Genomic DNA, 16,851 nt, shown 5'->3' with positions numbered 1-16,851 from the left:
AGCGATGCTCCATAGGGGCAGAGCATCACCCCCTGGTGGGCATTGCGTAGCCCCTGTTGGGCGTGCCGGGTGGATCCCAGTCGGGCACATGCAGGAGTCTGTCTGACTGTCTCTCCCCGTTTCCAGCTTCAGAAAAATCCAAAATACAAAAAAAAAAAAAGGCCTCCTAGCTCCTCCTTCTTCACAAACATTTTAAAAACTACTTGTGAGCACATAGACCCCCTCCCCCAGAACACATTAGCATAACCAAACCCCTTTCCAATCATGAAGGTAATCAGCTGTATTACCTGGGCAATGCAGTCACGTGCTCAGTGGCCATTTTTAATAATAAAAGGGAGCAAAACCAAATAACACAAATTTTACAAATTTATTTGCCCAACAGCCACTATATGACCTTTCTGGGGAGGCAGTAAGAACAACACCCACCATTTTCCCTTCTTTCTTTCTTTCTTTCTTTCTTTCTTTCTTTCTTTCTTTCTTTCTTTCTTTCTTTCTTTCTTTCTTTCATTTTTTTTTGTATTTTTCCAAAGCTGGAAACGGGGAGGCAGTCAGACAGACTCCCACATGTGCCCAACCGGGATCCACCCAGCATGCCCACCAGGGGCCAATGCTCTGCCCATCTGAGGCATTGCTCTGCTGCAACCAGAGCCATTCTAGCACCTGAGGCAGAGGCCATGGAGCCATCCTCAGCGCCCGGGCCAACTTTGCTCCAATGGAGCCTTGGCTGTGGGAGGGGAAGAGAGAGACAGAGAGGAAGGAGAGGGGGAGGGGTGGAGAAGCAGATGGGCACTTCTCCTGTGTGCCCTGGCCAGGAATCGAACCTGGGACTCCTGCATGCCAGGCCGATGCTCTACCACTGAGCCAACCTGCCAGGGCTCGCTCTTTCTTTCTTTCTTTCTTTCTTTCTTTCTTTCTTTCTTTTTCTTTCTCTCTCTCTTTCTCCCTCTTCCTTCTTTCCTTCTTTCCTTCCTTCCTTCCTTCCTTTTATCTTTTTTTGTTCTTTTAATTTTATTTATTTTTCAATTACAGTTGACATTCAATATTATATTAGTTTCAGGTATACAGGATAATGATTAGATATTTATTTGACTTACAAAATGATTCTCCCCAACAAGTCTAGTACCCACCTGGCATCATACATAGTTATTTAAATATTATTATCCATATTCCCTATGTTGTCCTTTACATCCCCAACACTATTTTGTAACTGTCAATTTGTACTTCTTAATTCTATTTCTTTTTGTTCAACTTTCTCAGGGTCTCTCCAGCATGGAAACTGCTGAGTTCCTGGTTCAAGATGAATTCAACGTCCTCTTTCCTCCCAAGAAAACACTGCAAACTATCAAGTTCCTGAAGCAGATGGTGGGGGACTTCTCTATACTTCTATAAGTGGCAGACATCCTATGCTGGATTGTGTATGGGACCCAGTACTCTAATGATAAGTCCTCATCTCTAGACAATGTAAGGCACTAGGGTCTCCTGCCTAGATTTACTGATTTAGTAATAGGCAAGAATAGAGTTATAAAGTGAGGCCTTTTGCGGGCAGAACCCTGGGTGGAATCAGTGGTGTCCTGCTGACCAATTGCTGCATGGGTGTGGGAAAATAAATAATTTTCCCAGCTTTAAAATAGAAATTATATCTGACTTCTTGATGTGTCTGAGACAGTATAAGAATGAACTTGAGAGAAAGAGAGAGAGAGAGAGAGATAGATAGATAGAGAGAGAGAGAGAAACATTGTAATTTCCTAAGTGAAAAAAAATGTATATGCATGTGAAGTATTTAGGGGCTCTCTTTCCTGAAAGCTGATTCTCTCCCTTTAATGTGAGGAGCAAGTGTGCCTGCCAACAACTGAGCACCAAAACCACAAACCACACTGGCCAACATGTGGCTGAGAGAAAGAAGCCAGATGTAAAGGGCCACATACTGTATGATTTCATTGCAATATCACCATCTTGTCCTCATAGTGCAAGCATGGAGATGTGGAGATAGTTGCCAAGCAACCCTACAGAAAAAGGTAACCCCACCCTGACATAAGAAATTTCACTCTCGAACTCTTCAAAAACCCACCTTTTTAAGCAAGCCCACTTTGTCCCAAGCTTATAAAAGCAGCCTAGCAGAACCAGCCTCCGAGCCAGTTTAAAGGACCATCCTTTCTTCTGTATTGCCTCCCTTGTGCTAGAAGATAAGCTTAATAAAATCTGTCTGAAAATTTCTGTGGAGATTCCTCTCGATTTCTATCTTGGGGAACTTAAGAAACCCAACAAACAATCTCCAGTAACAAACTGAAGAATGTGAACAGCTTTTAAACGCAGGAAAAGGCAAAGTGGATTCTCTCTTAGAGTCTCCAAAAGGAATGCAACCTTGCCAACACTTTGATTTTAGCCCAGTAAGACCCTTTTTCAGGCTTCTGACTTCCAGAATTGTAAGATAATATATTAGTTGTTTTAAGCCACGAAGTTTGTGGTACTATATAGCTCCAGTGTAAACTGAAGACCCTGTTAAAGAGGATGCAAAGACAAGCTACAGACTGGGAGAAAGCGTCTGCAACCATATATCCAACAAAGAACTAGTATCTAGACTATATAAAGAATGTTCAACTATATAAAAAAAAGTCTAATCAATCTGATTAGAAAATGGGCAAAAGACATAAAGAGAGATGTCACTGAAGAGGATTTATAGATAGCAAATAAGCACATGAAAAGATATTCAATATCATTAGCCATTACGAAAATTGTAGTTAAAAATGCCTGATAATTAACTTTTTAAAATTGTAATGATCATGCCAAAGCATTCATTTCAAAGACATTCACCTCAAATAAACATATTTCCAGCTACATAATCAGATAAAGAGTCAGACCACTCTACCCCTGGAATTTCCATTTCAGAAAGCTCACGGTGGCTTAGATAATTGACCTTTTGAGTAACCCTGCTTTTCCCTTCCTGGGCTTTAATTCTCACTACTATGTTTTAAATTCACCAATAAAAAGTGAACTAGTGAAACCCTAAGCACCCACCCTTGACCCCAATAAAGAGAGAAACCCTGGCCCACATACCAGCGCTCTCTCTCTCTCTTCCCATGACCTCTCTGTGTGGCTCCTGGCATGTCAAGTATTCTCAGGACCTCTGAGTAATAAACCTTGTTTTTTTCAAAGTTCCCTGTTGGTTGTTGCTGCATGCATCTTGCAATCATAATAAGGACCAGAAGAGCTGACCCAGCCACAACATTGGCTCCAGTGGGGGAAATGTCTGTGGGGGTGCACCTAGGTGAGTGCCCTAGGCATTTCTAGCTGATAGTATCACTATGGATAAGCTGAGACTGACCCAAAACAAAAAAGCAAATTTAAACTATGAGCTATCACTACACATGTATCAGAATGGCTAAAATAAAAAGCAGATGGAGACTCTGACATGGCGCCCACCTGCTGGCTCTGTGGGGAGAGGGCTCAGTAAAGAAACAATGGCACCTTCCACACTTTAGTCCCAGAGAGAGCTACCCCATGAATCTTGTCCCAAAGCCGGACAATTCAGTTCCATACCATATGTCTCTGGTGCCTTTTGGGCTGCTGCCCCAGTACTGAAGTTCAAAGCAAAAAGCCATAAGAGAAACTGATGAACACCCAGAGATAAATATGGATAAGTAAATGAAGCCACTTGATGTAATGAAAAGAGAACAGTATTTGTAATTAAAGGATATGGATTTAAGTGTGGACCTTAGACAAGTCACTTAATATTTGATTCTCAGTTTGTTTATTTTCAAAATGGAATGATGATAGTAATCATGACATTGTTCTGATGGCGAAAAAACATGGAAACTTGACTTTGAAAACATTAAAGCACTGTAAAAATGTAAGGAAAAAAAGACAAAAAACTGTGATAAAAAACACAGTTTAAAATGCAGAGAAAATTAATTCCTCATCTTTTGTTGATGGGAGTAAAAAGTGGTACAACTACTCTAGAAAATAATATGACAATTCCTTATAAAATGAAATATGCAATTACCATATAGTTCAGCACTTTCACTTTAAGCATTTATCCCTGAGAAATAAAAACTTGTGTTCACATAAAAACTTGTACATGGATGTTTATATCAGCCTTGCTTGTAATAGCAACAATCCAGATGCCCTTCAATGAGTAAATGGTTAAACAAACTGTTGAATCCAGACCATGGAAAAAAATTAACTTTCACTACATGAAAACTTGGATAAATCTTAAGGGCATTATGCTGGGTGAAAAAAGCCAATCTCAAAACAGTACATACTGTATGATCCCATTTATATAATATCCTTGAAATGGCAAAGCTATAGAGATAAAAAATATATGTTATTGATTGCCAGGGGACAGGGATGGAGGTGGAGGCCTGTGATTACACAAGTGTAAGACAAAGGATGTCCTTCATGGTGATAGAACAGTTCTATATTATGATGGTCATGGGGTTACACAAATCTACGTATGGGATCAAATTGCATAGGCACACATACACAAATGAATGCATATAAAAATGCTGAAATCTGAATAAGTCCTCAGTCTGATTAACAGTATTTTACCAGTGCCAATTTTCTGTTTTGGTATTATACTATAGTTACATCAGGTGTCACCATCATGGGAAGCTGGATAAAAGGTCCAACAGGGTCAACTTTTGCAATGTCTTGTCAATATACAATCATATCAAATTAAAAGTTCTAAATTTTTTGTTGTGATTTTTAACTGTAATACAGTTCAAACTCTCCCCCTTGAACTAAAAGGCTTATTTTTCTTTCTTTTTCTTTCTTTTTTTTTTTTTTTTTACAGAGACTGAGAGAGAGTCAGAGAGAGGGATAGACAGACAGGAATGGAGAGAGATGAGAAACATCAATTATCAGTTTTTCGTTGCAACACCTTAGTTGTTCATTGATTGCTTTCTCATATGTTTCTTGTCCGTGGGGCTACAGCAGATGGAGTAACCCCTCGCTCGAGCCAGTGACCTTGGGTCCAAGCTGGTGAGCTTTGCTCAAACCAGATGAGCCCGCACTCAAGCTGGCAACCTCAGAGTCTCAAACCTGGGTCTTCCGCATTCCAGTCTGACACTCTATCCACTGCACCACCGCCTGGTCAGGCTTATTTTTCTTTTTTAAAAAAGATTTTATTTAAATAAAATTTGAAGAAAGAAAAAAAAAGATTTTATTTATTGATTTTACAGAGAGAAAAGGGGTGGGGAAGCGAGAAGTATCAATTCACAGTTGCTTCACTTTAGTTGTTCATTGATTTCTTGTCATATGTGCCTAGCCTGGGCAAGCCCAGGGTTCTGAACTGGTGATCTCAACATTCCAGATCAATGCTTTATATACTGCACCAACACAGGCGAGGCTAAAAGGCTTATTTTTCTTAAACATCTTTCATTAAGATATAACTTAAATACTATAAAATTTACCATTTTAAAGTGTATAATTTAGTGGTGTTTAGTATATTCACAAGGTTCCACAATACCCACTATCTAATTCTACATTTTCATCACCCCCCAAAAAAGCCCCATACTAATTAGCAGTCACTTGTCTGTCCCCTCTTGCCCCAGTGCCTGACAACCATGGATCTACTTTCTCTCTCTGTCTCTGTGTCTGTATCTCTACATTTGCTTATTCTGGACATTTCATAGGAAAAGAACCATAGAATTTATAGCCTTGTGTTTCTGACTTCTTTCACTTATCATAATGCTTGCAAAGTTCATATATGTTGTAGCATGGATCAGAACTTCACTTTTCATATAACTGAGTAATATTCCATTGTATAGATATATCACATTTTTGTTTATCCATCAGTTGATGAATATTTCGGTTTTCAATTTTTTGATATCATAAATAATTGTGCTATGATCATCTATGTACACATTTTTGGTGACATGTGTGTTCAGTTTTGGGGGTATATATGTGGGAATGGAATTTCTGGGTCATGATAACTCTATGTTTAACTTTTTCAGCAATTGCTAAGCTGTTTTACAAAGGGGCTGCATCATTTTACATTTCCATCAGTAATGTCTGAGGGTTCCATTTTTTTCCATGATCTCATCAATACTTGTTGTTGTCTTTTTTTTTTTAAGGTTTTTTTTTTTTGTATTTTTCCGAAGCTGGAAACGGGGAGAGACAGTCAGACAGACTCCCGCATGCGCCCCACCGGGATCCACCCGGCACGCCCACCAGGGGCGACGCTCTGCCCACCAGGGGGTGATGCTCTGCCCCTCCGGGGCGTCGCTTTGCCTTGACCAGAGCCACTCTAGCGCCTGGGGCAGAGGCCAAGGAGCCATCCCCAGCGCCCGGGCCATCTTTGCTCCAATGGAGCCTTGGCTGCGGGAGGGGAAGAGAGAGACAGAGAGGAAGGAGGGGGGGTGGAGAAGCAAATGGGCACTTCTCCTATGTGCCCTGGCTGGGAGTCGAACCCGGGTCCCCCGCACGCCAGACCGACGCTCTACCGCTGAGCCAACCGGCCAGGGCCTGTTTTTTTTTATTGTAATCATCCTAGTGGGTGGGAAATGGTAATCATTATGGTTTTGATTTACACTTCCCTAACGGTTAATGATTCTGAACACCATTTAATTTGTATATTTTTTATGGAAGAATAGGTCTATTTATATTCTTTACCCATTTTCTATTGAGGTAACATTGGTTTATTGGTTTATCACATTACATGAGTGTTAGGTGTGCAACATTATAATTTGACATCCATATATACTATCATGTTCATTAAAAAAAGTCTAATTTTCATCTGTCACCATATAATTAACCTCCTTTACTCATTTTACCCTTTCTACACTCTTATCCCTTCTAATAACTGTTAGTGTGTTGTCTGCCTTTATAAATTTGTTTTTATTTTTTGTTGTTCATTTGTTTCTTAATATTCTACATATGAATTAAACCATACAGTACTTGTCTTTTACTGTCTGACTTATTTCACTTAACATAATATCCTTAAGGTACATCAATCCATGTTGTTGCAAGTGGGAGAATTTAATCTTTTCTATGCTTAAGTAGTATTCTATCATGTGTGTATTGTATCTTAAACAAAAGCAAAACTAAACAAATGGGACTATATCAAACTAAAATGCTTCTGCACAGCAAAGGAACCATCAACAAGATAAAAAGGTAACCTATTGAATGGGAAAATAGATTTCAAATCATATATCAGATAATAAGTTAATCAAAATATTTAAAGAATATATACAACTCAATAGCAAACAGACAACAACAACAAGAAAAAATCCCCAAACAAAACAAAACAACAAAACCCTCACAGAAAACCCCAACTGCTCAATTAAAAATCTGGTAGAGTGTCTAAATAGACATTTTTTCAAAGGAGACATACTGATGGTCAACAAGCATATGAAAAGATGTTCTACATCATTAACTATCAGGGAAATGCAAATCAAAACCAGAATGAGCTACCACCTAAGCTCCTCAAATGGCTATCATCAAAAAGATAGATGATTACTAGAATTAATGAGATGATCACATTGTAAGATATAAAAATGTTGAATCACTATATTGTACACCTGAAACTGATATAACTAATATAATATTGCATCCCAACTATACTTAATTTAAAACAAACAAACAAAAAACAAGAAATGCCCTGGCCAGATAGCTCAGTTAGTTAGCGTGTTTGTTCCTTTAGGGCAAGTTGTGGGTTCAATCCCGGGTCAGGACACATACAAGAATCAACCAATAAATGCATAAGTAAGTAGAACAACAAATAAATGTTTCTCTCTCTCTCTCTCTTCCTTTCTCTCTAAATCAATTTTTAGAAAAGACAATAAGCAAGTGTTGGAGAGGATGCAAAAAAAAAAAAAAAAAAAAAAAAAAAGGGAACCTCATGCACTATTGGTGGGATTGTAAATTAGTGCAGCCACTATAAAAAACAACAACAGTATGAAGTTTCCTCAAAAAAAATTAGAAATAGAACTACCATATGATCCAGATATTCCACTCCTGAGTATTTATCCAAAGTGTACAAAATCACTAATTTGAAAAGATATAGGCACACCTATGTTCATTGTAGCATTATTTATAATAGCCAAGATATGGAAACAACCTAAATGTCCATCAAGTGAAGATTAGGTTATATATACACAATGAAATACTACTCATTTCTTGCTCATTTTTAATTTGGTTGTATTTTATCATTGATTTCTAAGTGTTCTTTGTATATTCTGGATACTATATCTGATACATCATTTTCAAATTTCTCTTATTGTGTGGGTTGTCTCTTCACTTTCTTCATGTGTCCTTTGAAGCACAAAAATGTTTCATTTCAATTAAGTTCAACTTTTCTATTTTTTATTTTGCTGTTTGTGCTTTTGGTGTCATATCTAAGAAACCATTGCTAAATCCAAGGGCAGCAAACCTTACCCTATGTTTTCATCTAAGAAATGTATAGCTGTAGCTTTCACTTTAGGTATTTGATCCATTTTCAGTTAATTTCTGTTTATGGTATGAGGTAGGGTTCCAATTTCACCCTTTTCCATGTGACTACACAGTTGCCCTTGCATCATTTATTAAAAAGTATTCCTTCCATCCATTGAATTATCTTGGCACCCTTGGCGAAAAGCAATTGAGCCTAAATGTATGGGTTTGCTTCTGGACTCTCAATTCCATTCTATTGATAAAGAAAGTTTTTTATTTTTATTTATTTATTTTTTGTGGCAGAGACAGAGTCAGAGAGAGGGACAAATAGGGACAGATAGGAAGGGAGAGAGATGAGAAACATCAATTCCTCCTTGCGGTTCCTTAGTTGTTCATCGACTGATCTCCCATATATGCCTTGATCGGGGGCTACAGCAGAGCAAGTGACCCATTGCTCGAGCCAGCTACCTTGGGCTCAAGCTGGTGAGCCTTGCTCAAACCAGATGAGCCCGCGCTCAAGCTGGTGACCCCAGGGTCTCGAACCTGGGTCCTCCGCATCCCAGTCCGACGCTCCATCCACTGTGCCACTGCCTGGTCAGGCCAGAAAGTTTTTTAATTAGTAAGTTCTTTTATCTGAGGCCTAACCTTGGACTGCTCTGTGTAGAATCCATGTTATTTTGCCCACACTTATGAGCTAATTTTTTTTTTTGTATTTTTCTGAAGCTGGAAACGGGGAGAGACAGTCAGACAGACTCCCGCATGCGCCCGACCGGGATCCACCCGGCACTCCCACCAGGGGCGACGCTCTGCCCACCAGGGGGCGATGCTCTGCCCCTCCGGGGCGTCGCTCTGCTGTGACCAGAGCCACTCTAGCGCCTGGGGCAGAGGCCAAGGAGCCATCCCCAGCGCCCGGGCCATCTTTGCTCCAATGGAGCCTTGGCTGCGGGAGGGGAAGAGAGAGACAGAGAGGAAGAGGGGGTGGAGAAGCAAATGGGCGCTTCTCCTATGTGCCCTGGCTGGGAATCGAACCCGGGTCCCCCGCACGCCAGGCCGACGCTCTACCGCTGAGCCAACCGGCCAGGGCCTTATGAGCTAATTTAAATGAGGTGACATGAGACTTCTAGGAACTGATAAATAGGAAGTATAGTGACTGGCAGATTAGAAAGAACTTTGTTTGGAATTAGTAAGACCTTTGTATGGATGCTAGTTCTATCCAAAGCTATGGGAAAGTTACTAAACCTCTATGAGTTTTAGCTACTGTGAAATGGAGATGCTAGCAGTCTTGCAGGGCTGGTGTTAACATTGAGAAAGATTTTGAAAAGGATAGCATAGTTCCTGGTACACAGTAGGTACTTGATGTAGACTCATAACTGGCAGATGGTCTTCTGACTCCCTCCCTTCTGACCCAGGGTAGTTATATGGGATCAGGAGAGATGGGCTCCTCAGTGGGTACCTGAGTCAGTTCCTATAGTTCTGCTCTTGTCTTCTACACTGCGCCACAGCTATGGTTCTACTCCCTCACATTTTCTCTCAGGGGTAGTATAAAGGGCAGAAACGAAGAGGAAAATAGCTCTCCATAGACCAGCTTTCTGGTCAGCTTTGAGGGAAGTACAGTAGTAAACAACAGAATAAGTGGGAAATAGTCGAACCCAGTTTTATAAATCTAGAGCTTTATTTTAATAAAAGAAACAGCACAACTGCATGAAAAAGTTTTTGCCAGTGCAGAACTGTCACAACTGAGGGAATCCTGTCTGCTTAGATCAGGAAACCACAGTTCAGGCCTCCAGTTTATCTTGTTGTTGTCCCCAAATTGTAGGGAGAGGGTCTAGGACAGGGGATGGAAACCTATGGCTCGCGAGCCAGATGTGGCTCTTTTGATGGTTGCATCCAGCTCACAGACAAATCTTTAATTAAAAAATAATAACGTTAAAAATATAAAACATTCTCATGTATTACAATCCATTTATTTCCTACCACTCAAGTTCATGGTTGCGGGTGGCTGGAGTCAATCACAGCTGTCCTCCGGGACAACACCGAATTTTTTTTAAATATCCACCCTTTTTAAAGATTAATTTTAATGCAGTGACACTGATAAATCAGGCTACATATGTTCAGAGAAAACATCTCCAGATTATTTTGACATTTGATTATGCTGCATACCCCTCATCTGAAGTCAAGTTGTCTTCCATCACCCTCTATCTGGGTTTCTTTGTGCCCCTCCCCTCCCCCCACCCCCTCTTTCTCCTTCCCCCCTCCCCCCACCCACGTTACCATCACATTCTTGTCCATGTCTCTGAGTCTCATTTTTATGTCCCATCTATGTATAGATTCATATAGTTCTTAGTTTTTTTCTGATTTACTTATTTCACTTCGTATAATGTTATCAAGTTCCATCCATGTTATTGTAAATGATCTGATGTCATCATTTCCTATGTCTGAGTAGTATTCCATAGAATATATGTACCAAAGCTTTTAATCCACTCGTCCACTGACGGACACTTGGACTGTTTCCAGATCTTTGCTATTGTGAACAATGCTGCCATAAACATGGGGGTGCATTTCTCCTTTTGGAACAGTTCTATGGTGTTCTTAGGGTATATTCCTAAAAGTGGGATAGCTGGGTCAAAAGGCAGTTCCATTTTTAATTTCTTGAGGAATCTCCATACTGTTTTCCACAGAGGTTGCACCAGTCTGCATTCCCACCAGCAGTGCAGGAGGATTCCCTTTTCTCCACATCCTCGCCAGCACTTATTCTGTGTTGTTTTGTTGATGAGTGCCATTCTGACTGGTGTGAGGTGATATCTCATTGTGGTTTTAATTTGCATTTCTCTAATGATTAGTGATGTTGAGCATTTTTTTCATATGCCTATTGGCCATCTGTATGTCCTCTTTGGAGAAATGTCTATTCATTTTTTTCCCATTTTTTGATTGGATTGTTTGTCTTCCTGGTGTTGAGATTTACAAGTTCTTTATAAATTTTGGTTATTAACCCCTTATCAGATGTATTGTCAAATATGTTCTCCCATTGTGTAGTTTGTCTTTTTATTCTGCTCTTATTGTCTTTAGCTGTGCAGAAGCTTTTTAGTTTGATATAGTCCCATTTGTTTATCCTGTCTTTTATTTCACTTGCCTGTGGAGATAAATCAGCAAATATATTGCTGTGAGAGATGTTGAAGAGCTTACTGCCTATGTTTTCTTCTAAGATGCTTATGGTTTCACGGCTTACATTTAAGTCTTTTATCCATTTTGAGTTTATTTTTGTGAGTGGTGTAAGTTGGTGGTCTAGTTTCATTTTTTTGCAGGTAGCTGTCCAATTTTCCCAACACCATTTATTTTTATTATTATTTTTTTTTATAATTTTATTTTTTTAATGGGGTGACATCAATAAATCAGGATACATATATTCAAAGATAACAAGTCCAGGTTATCTTGTCGTTCAATTATGTTGCATACCCACCACCCAAAGTCAGATTGTCCTCTGTCACCCTCTATCTTGTTTTCTTTGTGCCCCTCCCCACCCCCTATCCCTCTCCCATTCCCCCCTCCCCCCTGTAACCACCACACTCTTGTCAATGTCTCTTAGTTTCAGTATTATGTCCCACCTACGTATGGAATAATACAGTTCCTGGTTTTTTCTGATTTACTTATTTCGCTTCGTATCATGTTATCAAGATCCCACCATTTTGCTGTAAATGTTCCGATGTCATCATTTCTTATGGCTGAGTAGTATTCCATAGTGTATATGTGCCACATCTTCTTTATCCAGTCATCTATTGATGGGCTTTTTGGTTGTTTCCATGTCCTGGCCACTGTGAACAATGCTGCAATAAACATGGGGCTGCATGTGTCTTTACGTATCAATGTTTCTGAGTTTTGGGGATATATACCCAGTAGAGGGATTGCTGGGTCATAAGGTAGTTCTATTTGCAGTTTTTTGAGGAACCACCATACATTCTTCCATAATGCCAACACCATTTATTAAAGAGGCTGTCTTTACTCCATTGTACACCTTTACCTCCTTTGTCAAATATCAGTTGTCCATAGAGCTGTGGGTTTATTTCTGGGTTCTCTGTTCTGTTCCATTGATCTATATGCCTGTTCTTATGCCAGTACTAGGCTGTTTTGAGTACAATGGCCTTGTAGTATAACTTGATATCAGGAAGTGTGATACCTCCTACTTTATTCTTCTTTTTTTAGATTGCTGAGGCTATTCCTGTTCTTTTTTGGTTCCATATAAATTTTTGGAATATGTGATCTACATCTTTAAAGTATGTCATTGGTATTTTAATTGGTATTGCATTGAATTTATAAATTGCTTTGGGTAATATAGACATTTTAATGATGTTTATTCTCCCTAACCATGAGCCCGGTATATGCTTCCACTTGTTTGTATCTTTCTTGATTTCTTTCATTAATGTTTTATAATTTTCCTAGTACAAGTCTTTAGTCTCCTTGGTTAAATGTACTCCTAGGTACTTCATTTTTTTTGGTTGTAATAATGAAGGGGATTGTTTCCTTAATTTCTCTTTCTGACTGTTCATTGTTGGTGTATAAAAATGCCTCTGATTTCTGAGTATTGATTTTATATCCTGCCACTTTGCTGAATTCATTTATCAAGTCCAGTAGTTTTTTTGACTGAGACTTTAGGGTTTTCTATATACAATATCATATCGTGTGCAAATAATGATAGTTTTACTTCTTTTCCAACTTAAATGCCTTTTATTTCTTCTTCTTGTTTGATTGCTGTGGCTAGGACTTCCAGGACTATGTTGAATAAGAGTGGTGAAAGGGGGCACCCCTGCCTTGTTCCTGATCTTAAGGGTGTTGCTTTTAATTTTTGCCCATTGAGTATGATGTTGGCTGTGGGTTTGTCATAGATGGTTTTTATCATGTTGAGGTATGTTCCCTGTATTCCCACTTTGCTGAGAGTTTTGATCATGAATGGGTGCTGGATTTTATCAAATGCTTTTTCTGCATCTATTGAAATTATCATGTGTTTTTTCTCCTTCCTTTTGATTATGTGATGAATCACATTGATTGATTTACAAATATTGTACCAGCCTTGCCTCCCTAGAATAAATCCCACTTGATCATGGTGTATGATTTTTTCCATATATTGTTGGATCCAGTTTGCTAATATTTTGTTGAGGATTTTAGCATCTATATTCATCAGGGATTTGGCCCATAATTTTCTTTCTTTGTGTTGTCTTTGCCTGGTTTTGGAATCAGAATTATGCTCACCTCATAAAAGGAGCTTGCAAATATTCCTTCCTCTTGAATTTTTTGAAATAGCTTGAGAAGGATAGGAGTCAGTTCTTTTTTGAATATTTGGTAGAATTCACTTGTGAAGCCATCAGGCCCAGGACTTTTCTTTGTTGGAAGTTTTTTGATAACTGTTTTGATTTATTTTGGTGTAATTGGTCTGTTTAGGTTTTCTGATTCTTCCAGATTGATTTTTGCAATATTGTATGTTTCAAGGAATTTGTCCATTTCATCTATGTTGTCTAGTTTTTTGGCATACAGTTCTTCATAGTGTTTTTATAATATTTTGTATTTTTGTTGTGTCAGTTGTTATTTCTCCACTCTCATTTCTAATTTTATTTATTTGAGTTCTCTCTCTTTTTTTCTTGGTGAGTCTAGTTAAAGGTTCATCGATCTTGTTTACCTTTTCAAAGAACCAGCTCCTAGTTTCATGGATCCTCTGTATTGTTTCTTTAGATTCAATGTCATTTATTTCTGCTCCGATCTTTATTATTTCCTTCCTTCTACTACATTTGGGCTTTACTTGCTGTTCTTTTTCTAGTTCTTTACAACACCAAATTTTTATTGGATATGTGTAACGTGCATGGGTTGTTGTGAGGTCAGGAAGTAAACTTTCCTTCTTTTAATCAAGTAGTCAGAGACCTAATTGCAGAAACACTTTTGACAAAGAAGATGGCTAAAAGAGAAAAAGATGAAGAGTATTGTATTTTTCAGCGGAACGGACAGAGGAATTAGCCTTTGTGGAGAGAGCAGGTTCTGCAGTGTGTCTAATATGCAATGATAAAATTGCATCAATGAAACAGGCAATATAAAGTGGCACTTTGACACACGCCATACTACATTTGCATCGAAATATCCAGTGGAGGACAACAGGAAGAAAGCATGTCAAGAGCTACTGTGCAGAGTGCAAGCTAGTTAGCAGCATTTCCGTGTTTGGACCCAACAAAGTGACTGGAATTCAACTAGTTTTGCTGGTGTTTTAGGAATTGTGAAAAACGGAAAGCCATTCACAGATGGGGAGTGTGCCAAAAAATTCATGCTTGATGTTGCCAATGAATTTTTTGACGACTTTTCGGATAAAGAGAAGATACTCAAATGAATAAAAGACATGCTTCTGTCGGCAAGAACTGTTCACGATTATACCATCATGATGGCTAATCAAATTGAGGCAACACAAGTGAAGAACATAAATGCAGCACCATTCTTTTCTCTTGCTTTGGATGAGTCAACAGATGTAAGCCATTTATCCCAGTTCAGCGTGATTGCAAGTTATGCTATTGATGACACACTACGTGAGAAAAGTCTTGCTGTTTTGCCTATGAGAGAGACAACAGAGGGGAGGATTTATTCAAGTCTTTCACTGAGTTCGCTAAAGAAAAAAATCTACCGATGGATAAACTTATTTCGGTGTTTACTATGGTACTCCGTGCATGGTGGGGAAAAACAGAGGATTTGTAGTGCTTCTTCATGAACATGAAAAGAGACCCATCCTAAGTTTTCACTGCATCCTACATCAGGAGGCGCTTTGTGCTCATATGTGTGGCGAGCAGCTTGGTGAGGTGATGTTGCTGGTCATTCGGGTGGTCAACCTTATTGTTTCCTGAGCTTTAAATGATCGCCAGTTTAAAACACTGCTGGATGAAGTTGGGAATAATTATCCTGGTCTGCTTCTGCACAGCAATGTGCGTTGGTTGTCAAGAGGAAAGGTGCTCAGCCATTTCACAGCTTGTCTAAGTGAAATCCGGACTTTTCTTTTTTTTTTTTTTTTTTTTTTTGTATTTTTCTGAAGCTGGAAACGGGGAGAGACAGTCAGACAGACTCCTGCATGCGCCCGACCGGGATCCACCCGGCACGCCCACCAGGGGCGACGCTCTGCCCACCAGGGGGCGATGCTCTGCCCCTCCTGTGCATCGCTCTGCCGCAACCAGAGCCACTCTAGCACCTAGGGCAGGGGCCAAGGAGCCATCTCCAGCACCCAGGCCATCTTTGCTCCAATGGAGCCTTGGCTGCGGGAGGGGAAGAGAGAGACAGAGAGGAAGGAGGGGGGGTAGAGAAGCAAATGGGCGCTTCTCCTATGTGCCCTGGCTGGGAATCAAACCCGGTTCCCCCACACGCCAGGCCGACACTCTACCGCTGAGCCAACTGACCAGGGCTGGACTTTTCTTGAAATGAACAATGTCAAGCATCCTGAGTTAGCTAACACTGAGTGGCTCCTGAAGTTCTACTATCTCGTGGACATGACTGAATATCTGAACCAGCTCAATGTGAAGATGCAAGGCATTGGAAATACAGTCTTATCCCTTCAACAAGTAGTGTTTGCATTTGAAAACAAGCTGGAACTCTTCATCATTGACATTGAAACAGGTCATTTACTACACTTTGAAAAACTGGGAGAGTTTAAAGATGCATGCACAGCAAGTGACCCTGCTCAACATCTTGATCTCCAGCAGCTAGCGGGCTTCACATCTAATCTCCTACAGTCATTCAAAGTGCACTTTGGAGAATTTCATGAGCGCACTCGTCTTTTTAAGTTCATCACCCATCCACACGAGTGTGCAGTGGACAGCACTGACCTGAGTTACATCCTCGGTGTCTCTGTCAGAGATTTTGAGCTACAAGCTGCTGACTTGAAGGCCTCAGACATGTAGGTGAATAAATTCCAGTCACTGAATGAAGATTTGGAAAGACTTGCACGAAAGCAAGCAGAGTTGGTGAGCAAACACAAGTGGGGAGAAATGAAAAAACTTCAACCCGCGGACCGGCTGATTGTCAAAACTTGTTACGCGCTTCCCATCACATACCACACACTGCAGCGTGTGAGTATTGCTTTACTGATAATGTTTGGCTCTATGTATGCACGTGAGCAGTCTTTCTCACATATGAAGAATGTTAAGACCAACCTACGATCACATTTAATTGATGGAAGTCTTAACGCCTGCATGAAGCTTAACCTCACCACATATCAACCAGACTACAAAGCTATCAGCAAAACCATGCAGCACCAGAAGTTGCATTAATGGTAAGAAGTACTTTATTCATCACTGATTAGCAACAACATAACAACATTATTAAAAAGAATTCAGAGACTTATTGTACTTTAAAAGTATTGGTCTTACATAAAATGCACACATTTACTTGTATTTAGTGTTAAACATATTGTATGGCTTTCATGGAATTACATTTTAAAATATGTGGCATTCATGGCTCTCTCAGCCAAAAAGG

The sequence above is a fragment of the Saccopteryx bilineata genome, chromosome X (assembly GCF_036850765.1).
Source record: "Saccopteryx bilineata isolate mSacBil1 chromosome X, mSacBil1_pri_phased_curated, whole genome shotgun sequence".
Lineage (NCBI taxonomy): Eukaryota > Metazoa > Chordata > Mammalia > Chiroptera > Emballonuridae > Saccopteryx > Saccopteryx bilineata.
Note: the sequence above shows the minus strand (reverse complement) of the source record.